At 43.3% G+C, this 12575-nt stretch overlaps 1 protein-coding gene and 1 non-coding gene across 9 annotated transcripts in view; both read right to left on the bottom strand.

Moving 5' to 3' along the window:
- The window catches only part of LOC124709976 (ran-binding protein 3), a 313168-nt gene that overhangs the window by 196360 nt on the left and 104233 nt on the right, over nucleotides 1-12575 (bottom strand). The gene's annotated exons all lie outside the window — the stretch shown is intronic.
- On the bottom strand, nucleotides 12370-12442 carry Trnaa-agc. The gene has a single exon. It is a non-coding gene; the product is annotated as a tRNA-Ala (tRNA).

The raw sequence follows: 12575 nt of genomic DNA, 5'->3' as shown, positions 1-12575 counted from the left end.
AAATTCACTGTAGCTCCATTCATTGACATATGGTCACGACACACTACAGATACGTAGAAAAACTCAAAGTTTTGTTCGGCTGAAGCCGCACTTCAGGTTTCTGCCGACAGAGCGCTCGAGAGCGCAGTGAGACAAAATGGCGACAGGAGCCGAAAATGCGTATGTCGTGCTTGAAATGCACTCACATCAGACAGGTCATAACAGTGCAACGACACTTCAGGACGAAGTTCAACAAAGCTTCACCAACTGCTAACTCCATTCGGCGATGGTATGCGCAGTTTAAAGCTTCTGGATGCCTCTGTAAGGGGAAATCAACGGGTCGGCCTGCAGTGAGCGAAGAAACGGTTGAACGCGTGCGGGCAAGTTTCACGCGTAGCCCGCGGAAGTCGACGAAAAAAGCAAGCAGGGAGCTAAACGTACCACAGCCGACGGTTTGGAAAATCTTACGGAAAAGGCTAAAGCACAAGCCTTACCGTTTACAATTGCTACAAGCCCTGACACCCGATGACAAAGTCAAACGCTTTGAATTTTCGGCGCGGTTGCAACAGCTCATGGAAGAGGATGCGTTCAGTGCGAAACTTGTTTTCAGTGATGAAGCAACATTTTTTCTTAATGGTGAAGTGAACGGACACAATGTGCGAATCTGGGCGGTAGAGAATCCTCACGCATTCGTGCAGCAAATTCGCAATTCACCAAAAGTTAACGTGTTTTGTGCAATCTCACGGTTTAAAGTTTACGGCCCCTTTTTCTTCTGCGAAAAAAACGTTACAGGACACGTGTATCTGGACATGCTGGAAAATTGGCTCATGCCACAACTGGAGACCGACAGCGCCGACTTCATCTTTCAACAGGATGGTGCTCCACCGCACTTCCATCATGATGTTCGGCATTTCTTAAACAGGAGATTGGAAAACCGATGGATCGGTCGTGGTGGAGATCATGATCAGCAATTCATGTCATGGCCTCCACGCTCTCCCGACTTAACTCCATGCGATTTCTTTCTGTGGGGTTATGTGAAAGATTCAGTGTTTAAACCTCCTCTACCAAGAACGTGCCAGAACTGCGAGCTCGCATCAACGATGCTTTCGAACTCATTGATGGGGACATGCTGCGCCGAGTGTGGGAGGAACTTCATTATCGGCTTGATGTCTGCCGAATCACTAAAGGGGCACATATCGAGCATTTGTGAATGCCTAAAAAAACTTTTTGAGTTTTTGTATGTGGGTGCAAAGCATTGTGAAAATATCTCAAATAATAAAGTTATTGTAGAGCTGTGAAATCGCTTCAATCATTTGTAATAACCCTGTATATATGAACGCGCGACTCTCGAGGCGGCAAATATGCACATTGTTTTTCTGCGTTGACAAGGGAACTTCGTCTAACGTTATAATGCTGACTGAATCGGGTATAGCATCGAGTTCGAATAGTCCCACGCAGCGGAAGTTAATTCCGCGACAGTGTAGCGTAGACAGTTGTTTACAATTTTGTTGGGGGTTTGGGTTATTGCCAAACAACGATTTAAGGAATTACGTCGCTTCTCGGAATCTACGAACTATTATTGTAAATTTTATCTTTGGCTGTAAGCTGTTAAATTTTTGGTGGATCATTTGTATGTCTACGTATCTATGACAATACATCAATTTATCTAAATTGGGCCAGTTTCAATTGGAAAAAATTTCTTCTAGTCTGTTGATAAATACTAGGTGCGTTCATAAGTAATGCAACACATTTTTCTCTGAAAGTAGTTTGATTTTATTCAGGTTGCCAATACATCACATTATCCCTCACGCTTTTCGCTACAAAACCCATCTTTCAACAATCACCATATTATTCCGCACTCTTTCGGCTACAAAACCTTATATTTCGACAATCTCCGTTCAATGTGGCGGCCTTACGCCACCTTACTGGGAGGGCCTGTATGCCTGCATAGTACCACTCTACTGGTCGACGTCGGAGCCAACGTCTTTCTACATCAATAACCTCCAAAGCATTCACGTACTGCTTCCCTCGGAGTGCATCCTTCAGTGGGTCAGACAGACAAAAGCCGGATGATGCGCGATCCGGGCTACAGGGTGGATGAGGAACCGTCCACCGAAGTTTTGTGACCACCTCTAGGATGCGCAGACCTGTGAGAAACCTTGCGTTGTTATGAAGTTCGTTTGCACTTTTGTGGCGGCGTACAAGCTGAAGTCGTTTCTTCGGTTTCCTGACGGTAGCATAATGCACTTCAGAGTTAGTCAGTGCACCACGAGGAAACACAAACAGAATAACGAGTTCAGAGTCCCATACAGCCTCGTCACACGCAAGCAATCCCGCGGAGGCAGTCCTCGTTTGCCCTTTATGGTTTTCTCTTAGGTGGCGAGGAGCCCAGTGGGCATATAACTTTTAAGTATCCCAATTGTTGGACGAGTGTGTCAGCAGGGACGTCCATTTGTGCAGCGAGGTGTTTGTGACCCGTCGCCTATCTCGAATGAGTGTGTCCGCACGTTCCATATTGCAGGAACCACAGCCGGCCCGCACGCGGGAGATCGGACATGTTTTACACGACCTTGTTGCGACGACAGACGCCTCGCTTAATGACTCACCGTGCTTTTTGTTCATAGTCCGCTTCCGTAAACATTCAGCAACTGCCTATGCCTACCTGCGATGCCCAGCTCAGCTCAATGAGCTCCCCCGAACGCACCGTCGTTACAGAAACTGTTTTGAAGGTTACATTTAGCACCACCATCCTCTATCGCAACTGAATATTCCACGATGTACCACAATAAATTCCGTTTTTTTTTTTCAATGGAAATTTGCCAAAGTATTGCATTACTTATTGAATGCCCTTCCCTTATCAGCAACTGTGCCTGCTATGCAAATACCCATTGCCATTCCACCTAATTGTTTGTATTTTCTTTTTTTTTCAAATTCGAAATAGTTTGTGATACCGTGAGTTCCAGTAATTCAGTTATTTCATATGCATCAATAGTAGACATTTTTCTGTGGGATATTAAGTTTTTTTCTTTATTATCTCATTGTTTCTGTCACGTGTGTGTGTGTAGCTGGTTATATCAAGCGATATGAATTCTCCTCCTTAGGGGATCTGTATGTCTTCTACAGTGTGAGCTAATATCTTAGAATTTTCATAGTGTATTTTTACTGTATGTATATAACTTGGTCCCCCCATGAACCATGGACCTTGCCGTTGGTGGGGAGGCTTGCGTGCCTCAGCGATACAGATAGCCGTACCGTAGGTGCAACCACAACGGAGGGGTATCTGTTGAGAGGCCAGACAAACGTGTGGTTCCTGAAGAGGGGCAGCAGCCTTTTCAGTAGTTGCAAGGGCAACAGTCTGGATGATTGACTGAACTGGCCTTGTAACAATAACCAAAACGGCCTTGCTGTGCTGGTACTGCGAACGGCTGAAAGCAAGGGGAAACTACAGCCGTAATTTTTCCCGAGGGCATGCAGCTTTACTGTATGATTACATGATGATGGCGTCCTCTTGGGTAAAATATTCCGGAGGTAAAATAGTCCCCCATTCGGATCTCCGGGCGGGGACTACTCAAGAGGATGTCGTTATCAGGAGAAAGAAAACTGGCGTTCTACGGATCGGAGCGTGGAATGTCAGATCCCTTAATCGGGCAGGTAGGTTAGAAAATTTAAAAAGGGAAATGGATAGGTTGAAGTTAGATATAGTGGGAATTAGTGAAGTTCGGTGGCAGGAGGAACAAGACTTCTGGTCAGGTGACTACAGGGTTATAAACACAAAATCAAATAGGGGTAATGCAGGAGTAGGTTTAATAATGAATAGGAAAATAGGAATGCGGGTAAGCTACTACAAACAGCATAGTGAACGCATTATTGTGGCCAAGATAGATACGAAGCCCACACCTACTACAGTAGTACAAGTTTATATGCCAACTAGCTCTGCAGATGACGAAGAAATTGAAGAAATGTATAATGAAATAAAAGAAATTATTCAGATTGTGAAGGGAGACGAAAATTTAATAGTCATGGGTGACTGGAATTCGAGTGTAGGAAAAGGGAGAGAAGGAAACATAGTAGGTGAATATGGATTGGGGGACAGAAATGAAAGAGGAAGCCGCCTGGTAGAATTTTGCACAGAGCACAACATAATCATAGCTAACACTTGGTTTAAGAATCATGAAAGAAGGTTGTATACATGGAAGAACCCTGGAGATACTAAAAGGTATCAGATAGATTATATAATGGTAAGACAGAGATTTAGGAACCAGGTTTTAAATTGTAAGACATTTCCAGGGGCAGATGTGGACTCTGACCACAATCTATTGGTTATGACCTGTAGATTAAAACTGAAGAAACTGCAAAAAGGTGGGAATTTAAGGAGATGGGACCTGGATAAACTAAAAGAACCAGAGGTTGTACAGAGATTCAGGGAGAGCATAAGGGAGCAATTGACAAGAATGGGGGAAATAAATACAGTAGAAGAAGAATGGGTAGCTTTGAGGGATGAAGTAGTGAAGGCAGCAGAGGATCAAGTAGGTAAAAAGACGAGGGCTAGTAGAAATCCTTGGGTAACAGAAGAAATATTGAATTTAATTGATGAAAGGAGAAAATATAAAAATGCAGTAAGTGAAACAGGCAAAAAGGAATACAAACGTCTCAAAAATGAGATCGACAGGAAGTGCAAAATGGCTAAGCAGGGATGGCTAGAGGACAAATGTAAGGATGTAGAGGCCTATCTCACTAGGGGTAAGATAGATACCGCCTACAGGAAAATTAAAGAGACCTTTGGAGATAAGAGAACAACTTGTATGAATATCAAGAGCTCAGATGGCAACCCAGTTCTAAGCAAAGAAGGGAAAGCAGAAAGGTGGAAGGAGTATATAGAGGGTCTATACAAGGGCGATGTACTTGAGGACAATATTATGGAAATGGAGGAAGATGTAGATGAAGATGAAATGGGAGATACGATACTGCGTGAAGAGTTTGACAGAGCACTGAAAGACCTGAGTCGAAACAAGGCCCCCGGAGTAGACAATATTCCATTGGAACTACTGACGGCCGTGGGAGATCCAGTCCTGACTAAACTCTACCATCTGGTGAGCAAGATGTATGAAACAGGCGAAATACCCTCAGACTTCAAGAAGAATATAATAATTCCAATCCCAAAGAAACCAGGTGTTGACAGATGTGAAAATTACCGAACTATCAGCTTAATAAGTCACAGCTGCAAAATACTAACACGAATTCTTTACAGACGAATGGAAAAACTAGTAGAAGCCAACCTCGGGGAAGATCAGTTTGGATTCCGTAGAAACACTGGAACACGTGAGGCAATACTAACCTTACGACTTATCTTAGAAGAAAGATTAAGGAAAGGCAAACCTACGTTTCTAGCATTTGTAGACTTAGAGAAAGCTTTTGACAATGTTGACTGGAATACTCTCTTTCAAATTCTAAAGGTGGCAGGGGTAAAATACAGGGAGCGAAAGGCTATTTACAATTTGTACAGAAACCAGATGGCAGTTATAAGAGTCGAGGGACATGAAAGGGAAGCAGTGGTTGGGAAGGGAGTAAGACAGGGTTGTAGCCTCTCCCCGATGTTGTTCAATCTGTATATTGAGCAAGCAGTAAAGGAAACAAAAGAAAAATTCGGGGTAGGTATTAAAATTCATGGAGAAGAAATAAAAACTTTGAGGTTCGCCGATGACATTGTAATTCTGTCAGAGACAGCAAAGGACTTGGAAGAGCAGTTGAATGGAATGGACAGTGTCTTGAAAGGAGGATATAAGATGAACATCAACAAAAGCAAAACAAGGATAATGGAATGTAGTCTAATTAAGTCCGGTGATGCTGAGGGAATTAGATTAGGAAATGAGGCACTTAAAGTAGTAAAGGAGTTTTGCTATTTGGGGAGCAAAATAACTGATGATGGACGAAGTAGAGAGGATATAAAATGTAGGCTGGCAATGGCAAGGAAAGCGTTTCTGAAGAAGAGAAATTTGTTAACATCCAGTATTGATTTAAGTGTCAGGAAGTCATTTCTGAAAGTATTCGTATGGAGTGTAGCCATGTATGGAAGTGAAACATGGACGATAAATAGTTTGGACAAGAAGAGAATAGAAGCTTTCGAAATGTGGTGCTACAGAAGAATGCTGAAGATTAGATGGGTAGATCACATAACTAATGAGGAGGTATTGAATAGGATTGGGGAGGAGAGAAGTTTGTGGCACAACTTGACCAGAAGAAGGGATCGGTTGGTAGGACATGTTCTGAGGCATCAAGGGATCACCAATTTAGTATTGGAGGGCAGCGTGGAGGGTAAAAATCGTAGAGGGAGACCAAGAGATGAATACACTAAGCAGATTCAGAAGGATGTAGGTTGCAGTAGGTACTGGGAGATGAAAAAGCTTGCACAGGATAGAGTAGCATGGAGAGCTGCATCAAACCAGTCTCAGGACTGAAGACCACAACAACAACAACATATAACTTGGTTCGTAATGTATTTAATTTCTTACTTGAAGTACAGGTTAGGCTATCAATGCAATTAATTGCAGATGGTATTTGAATCAATTCTTTATGTATTTTGGGTTATGCTCATAAGGATGTGGTTTGTGGACTCTTAAAAATATATGATTGCTGATCTTAATCTGAGAGGATCACTTTACAAAAGTTCAATCTCAACAGACACTCCAAATCAGTATTCTAATACATAAAAGCATAAATATCTGCGAAGACAGACGTAAGTCATATTGTAGTGTTGGCAGAAGAGCCAACACTGTGTTTCTAGAGGAGGTCGAAATGCACGCGTTTAATTACACGCTGACTGGCGTGAGGTCTGCAACAGGACAATATCTTGAGAATTGCAAATAAAGTACGTAGATGATGTAATACTTACTTTATTCCACAATTGTAGAACATCTCTCGTTACGGTACATGCTTCATAATATTAATTATCAACTGCTATGGCGCCTTGCTAGGTCGTAGCAAATGACGTAGCTAAAGGCTATGCTAACTATCGTCTCGGCAAATGAGAGCGTATCGGTCAGTGTAGCTTCGCTAGCAAAGTCGGCTGTACAACTGGGGCGAGTGCCAGTACGTCTCTCTAGACCTGCCGTGTGGTGGCGCTCGGTCTGCTATCACTGACAGTGGCGACACGCGGGTCCGACGTATACTAATGGACCGCGGCCGATTTAAAGGCTACCACCTAGCAAGTGTGGTGTCTGGCGGTGACACCACACATATAACTTACATTTTAACATTTAATACGAGAAAATCTGTACATTGCATATTGCAGGATAATTAGGAAATTACAAACTGCTGAAACCGGACTCGTCGTGTAGATAAACAATGGCCTAATAAATTCATTGTGCAGTCGAAAACAGAAAAATATTTAATACTATACTCCAAAAGCCTTGTGCGCTACTATCGTATGGAAAGTCACTGTGGCGTAACAAACGCCACTCTGAATCTGTTGAAATAGTGAAGACTTTACCAAGTAGTTCCAGCATATTGATATCTTTCATTACCTTCTCTTGACAATCAAATCGCTGAAGAATTTGCGACAGATAAAATATAAGTTTCTATACACTTTATTCTGAAAATGTTTATGGTCGGCCTCCCTGAGGGCATACTGGCGCGGGAGGGGGGGGGGGGGGGGGGAGGTGTATACGATCGGCGGTAGATTGTCGGCGGTTTCTCAACAAAGAAGCAAGGAAAATACGTTTATAGGAGAGTGTTTGAACATGTTCGCGTATGATTTTTTAACCCTAGTAGTGTATACCCTTTGAACAAAAAGTATACATCAGGGTCCAACACAACGACCCTTAATTGTTTGCTAGAGAAATTGCGTGAATATGGATCATTTTAGAATGAAATTGGGCCCTCATGTACTAAATTCATGCCACATCTCTTACGTACTTTTTCAGTCAGTATATGCTTTAATGCATCCAGAAATGTCATGGAAACTTTTCGATAAAGAAACTTGAAAGCTTTTCGGATCTAAGACTTTGTTTGTAGTTCAATTAGGTGAAGATAATATTCATTTAAGGAAATGCACATACTACATGAATATTTTTGCCGTTCTCAATTATTCATAAATCACTTCATTCATTATTTCCACATTTATGGAACATGGACTACAACGTTTCGGCAGCTGGTAGGCCTATTAGGGACAGCTGTATTACAACAGTTGCCATTCGTACAGTGGATAGTTTTCTTCATTCCTGTCTGAAATTAGACATACCGATCACTTCCGCCCATAACTGCTGTAGGAGCAAAAGCTAGGGATTAACTTTCACCATGGAAGTCACATACATTACTTTCACGGTTGAGTTGTTCTATCACTGCTTCCTGTTTAGCGTCTTCCGTTAGTAAAACGTCATTCGTACGTGCCACTCCCACATAAATGACTCACACTCAGTGACAGAACAGTTATACAATGTATATTTGCGGCCACAGTGACAATTCAAAAAATAGTTCCGTCACATCTAACCCTTATTCTCCCAGGTCTTTTTTCTTTGCCACACTCTGTCCCAGGTGCGGTCTGATAGTCCACTATATTTAAATAGCCATAAAAATTGCATTCCGCAATTTTAGTGAAAGTTCTTTATGTGAAAGCTAACGTTAATACCACACAAAAAATATCCAAATAAACTTTAAAGTTTATTTTTAGGAAAAAATGCATTTAAGCAAAAAATGCACAAAATTAACATAATATTACTTGGTAATGTTAATGGGATGAAAATCAAATACTTTAACTATAAATTTTAATTTTTGCTATATTTTCTTTTTTATACTTGTAACAACAAAAACATAAAACAACTTCCATAAACATTACAAAAATGAAAATTACACTAGTACTTTGTAGATTTTTAGTTTCGTTCTCAGAGGTTTTCTTTGCACTCGCTAGAAATGTTTGTAGGGACATCAAGTTAGACTGGCTTCTTGCAACAATGACAAGGCATCTTTCTCTTCTTTTCTGGGTCACAGATGGAGCATGTTTTGCGTTTTTCCAATCTTTGTACGACTTTTATGCTTGGCTCTGCTATAGCCGAAACTCAGTGGATGGTTGCACGAAGTTCACATTGTATGTAATAGTGGTTGATTCGCTTCTTATCTGTGATGTCGCCAATGAGTTGCCATTTTGTCCAACATGCGGATTAATAATGCCATTGGCCATCGTTGGAAGAGGCTTAGACGACCAGCGATATTTGTCTAAGTATCTACACTTCCGTCTTCATCATTTTGATCACTCGTTTCTTTCGAGGAATTCATAGGTGGCAAGATAAATTCGTCTTCTTTTTCGTACTGCCCATCCCCCCCCCCCCCCCCCCCCACACACACACACAACGCACATCCGCGAAAATAATCCGATATCACTCAAATGTCCGAGTTTTACAACGCCTTTGTCCGGGGTCGGCAGTTTAAATGATGCCAACCTTAGGTAGGAATAATGGTCCCGTCACACGTTCAATATTTATTGCACTACACTGGGTATTGGGCTGTAACACTTAGAACGAACACCCGTCTGACAGGCAGATAAAGTTTGAGTTTGTTCCGTCAGGGGCTCTAAAATCGCCCCATGGTTCTAGCCGGCTAAGAGGGTCTCATCTGGTGTTTAGTCGTATTGCAGTGGCCACGTGCCTCGCTGTGCCGATTTACCCAAGAAAATTTGCTTCCATTCTAGACACACCGCCTCACAAGTTCCACGAAGACAAAATATTCACCCGCCTCACAGACTGATGTTCCTGAATTCGCACTAATGCACCTCACAGGCGGATAAGCCAGCTTATTCTATAAATCATGGACTCCCACCGAGCGTCACCTACCCGCATTATGCTTCGGACACGGACCGCGGATTAAGTGGCGCTTGTGAGATTGTTGATCGGCCGTGAGGCGTGCCGAGATAGTCACGCTGTGTCCTGGATAGCGCAGGGGTTAACCGCACCTACCTAGTAAGCAGGAGATCCCGGGTTCGCATCCCAGTTGAGTTCACATTTTCGCTTAATGTCCCTCTGTAGCTGACAGCAGTGATCCCGCTCCAATTTACATGTAATATTGCGCCTCTCTTGCCCTGGCAGTTTCGCAATATCTTCATGTAAACCTTTTGTACACAATATTACTCCACAATAAACACTGAGATGTGAGGGCCCCGTAGCAGGAGTCTTAACAGGGCGTATACAAAGAAGAGCGGCGGGAATGGTCACACATATTCTCTCTCTCTCTCTCTCTCTCTCTCTCTCTCTCTCTCTCTACTACTGGCCATTAAAATTGCTAGACTAAAAGATGACGTGCTACAGACGCGAAATTTAACTGACAGGAAGAAGATGCTGTGATATGCAAATGATTAGCTTTTCAGAGCATTCACACAAGGTTGGCGCCGATGGCGACACCTACAACGTGCTGACATGAGGAAAGTTTCCAACCGATTTCTCATAGACAAACAGCAGTTGACCGGCGTTGCCTGGTGAAACGTTGTTGTGATGCCTCGTGTAAGGAGGAGAAATGCGTACCATCACGTTTTCGACTTTGATAAAGGTCGGATTGTAGCCTATCACGATTGCGGTTTATCGTTATCGCAACATTGCTGCTCGCGTTGGTCGTGATCCAATGACTCTTAGCAGAATATGGAATCGATGGGTTCAGGAAGGCAATACGGAACGCCATGCTGGTTCCCATCGGTCTCGTGTCACTAGCAATCGAGATGACAGGCATCTTATCCGCATAGCTGTAACGGATCGTGCTGGCACGTCTCGATCCCTGAGTCAAGAGTTTGCAAGACAACAACCATCTGCATGAACAGTTCGACGGCGTTTGCAGCATCATGGACTATCAGCTCGGAGACCATGGCTGCGGTTACCCCTGACGCTGCATCACAGACAGGAGCGCCTGCGATGGTGCACTCAATGACGAACCTGGGTGCACAAATGGCAAAACGTCATTTTTTCTGATGAATCCAGGTTCTGTTTACAGCATCATGATGGTCGCATCCGTGTTTGGCGACATAGCGGTGAACGCACTGGAAGCGTGTATTCGTCAACGCCATACTGGCGTATAACCCGGCGTGATGGTATGGGGTGCCATTGGTTACACCTCTCGGTCACCTCTTGTTCGCACTGACGGCACTTCGAACAGTGGACTTTACAGTGTGTTACGACCCGTGGCTCTACCCTTCATTCGATCGCAGAGAAACCCTACATTTCAGCAGGATAATGCACGACCGCATGTTACAGGTCCTGTACGATCCTTTATGGATACAGAAAATGTTCGACTGCTGCCCTGGCCAGCACATTCTCCAGATCTCTCACCAATTGAAAACGTCTGGTCAGTGGTGGCCGAGCAACTGGCTTGTCACAATATGCCAGTCACTACTCTTGATGAAGTGTGGTATCGTGTTGAAGCTGCACAGGCAGCTGGACCTGTACACGCCATCCAAGATCTGTTTGACTCAATGCCCAGGCGTATCAAGGCCATTATTACGCGATTTTCGCTTCGCTTGAGTGACATTTGTTTCTCGCCGATCTTTTAAGAAAGAAAGGATGACACACAGAGGATACGATTTTCTTAAAAGATCGGCGAGAAACAAGTATCACTCACGCGAAGCGACAATCGCAGGCATCAATTCCACACAGAAACGCCGTTTACTTACATTACGCAACAGAACAAAATTCCTTCGTGATAAAGTTCGGTTCATCTATTACGGTAATTACGCCATATAAAGGCCACAGTTTTTGGCTGACCGGGGTTGGCGAAATTCATTACTGACCTCATGAATCGACGGTTTACTCCAGCAGACACACCACCTGGTTTAAGGAATTGCAGAATATGTAATAAGCGTATAACGTAACTTAAAAATATTGGATATGTAAAAAATACATATTCCGTTGGCTTTCGTAATTATTTTGAGAAGAAGGCCGGTCTGGTAGCATGAAGCCCGAAATTGTTTCTGTCCAGTATCATGCCATATATAAAAATAACAACATTGGTTGGCGTTTACACCGATTATCCACGTTCTTCCATGGTTTAGCCATGACCGCAGAATTTACATGTCATCGTGACCTACAGTCTGTGTATTTTAATCATCCATCGTAAACACAAGGATCGGTTTTCTTTTTCCCTTCAGTTGCTACTGACAACCGGAGACAGGTACATTAAGAAAGTTGCAGAGGAACTTGACTTAAAAGTGATGGTACTATGCAGAAGCACGAAAGATGCGTTTTGTAAGTGATTATGGGACAGCGGGAAGCCCCTCCTTCCTACTTGCAGCTATTGTCCACATTTGTCTTTTATGAAATGGACGCATCTAAATATCACGGGTAACGTCTTAGTAATCGTACACTTGCCGGTACGGTAGTAGTTGAATATACTAATTCTCAAATTAGCAATTAAAAAATTCTCTGGAGGCGCCGGGTATCGATCCCGGTACCTCTCACATGCTAAGCGAGCGCTCTACCATCTGAGCTACGCCCCCAATACAACAACATCGAGCCGGAATCTTGAGAAGTGTACGTCCTTGTAACGGGACCTCGATTTCTTGTTACGTCACTCTCCGGTGAACGACGAAAGTTGCTCGGCTCGTGCCCACTGGCGGAGTGTCAAACGCA

Source organism: Schistocerca piceifrons, chromosome 1 (assembly GCF_021461385.2).
Source record: "Schistocerca piceifrons isolate TAMUIC-IGC-003096 chromosome 1, iqSchPice1.1, whole genome shotgun sequence".
In the NCBI taxonomy this organism is placed as follows: domain Eukaryota; kingdom Metazoa; phylum Arthropoda; class Insecta; order Orthoptera; family Acrididae; genus Schistocerca; species Schistocerca piceifrons.
Note: the sequence above shows the minus strand (reverse complement) of the source record. Positions and strands in the feature narration are given on the sequence as shown.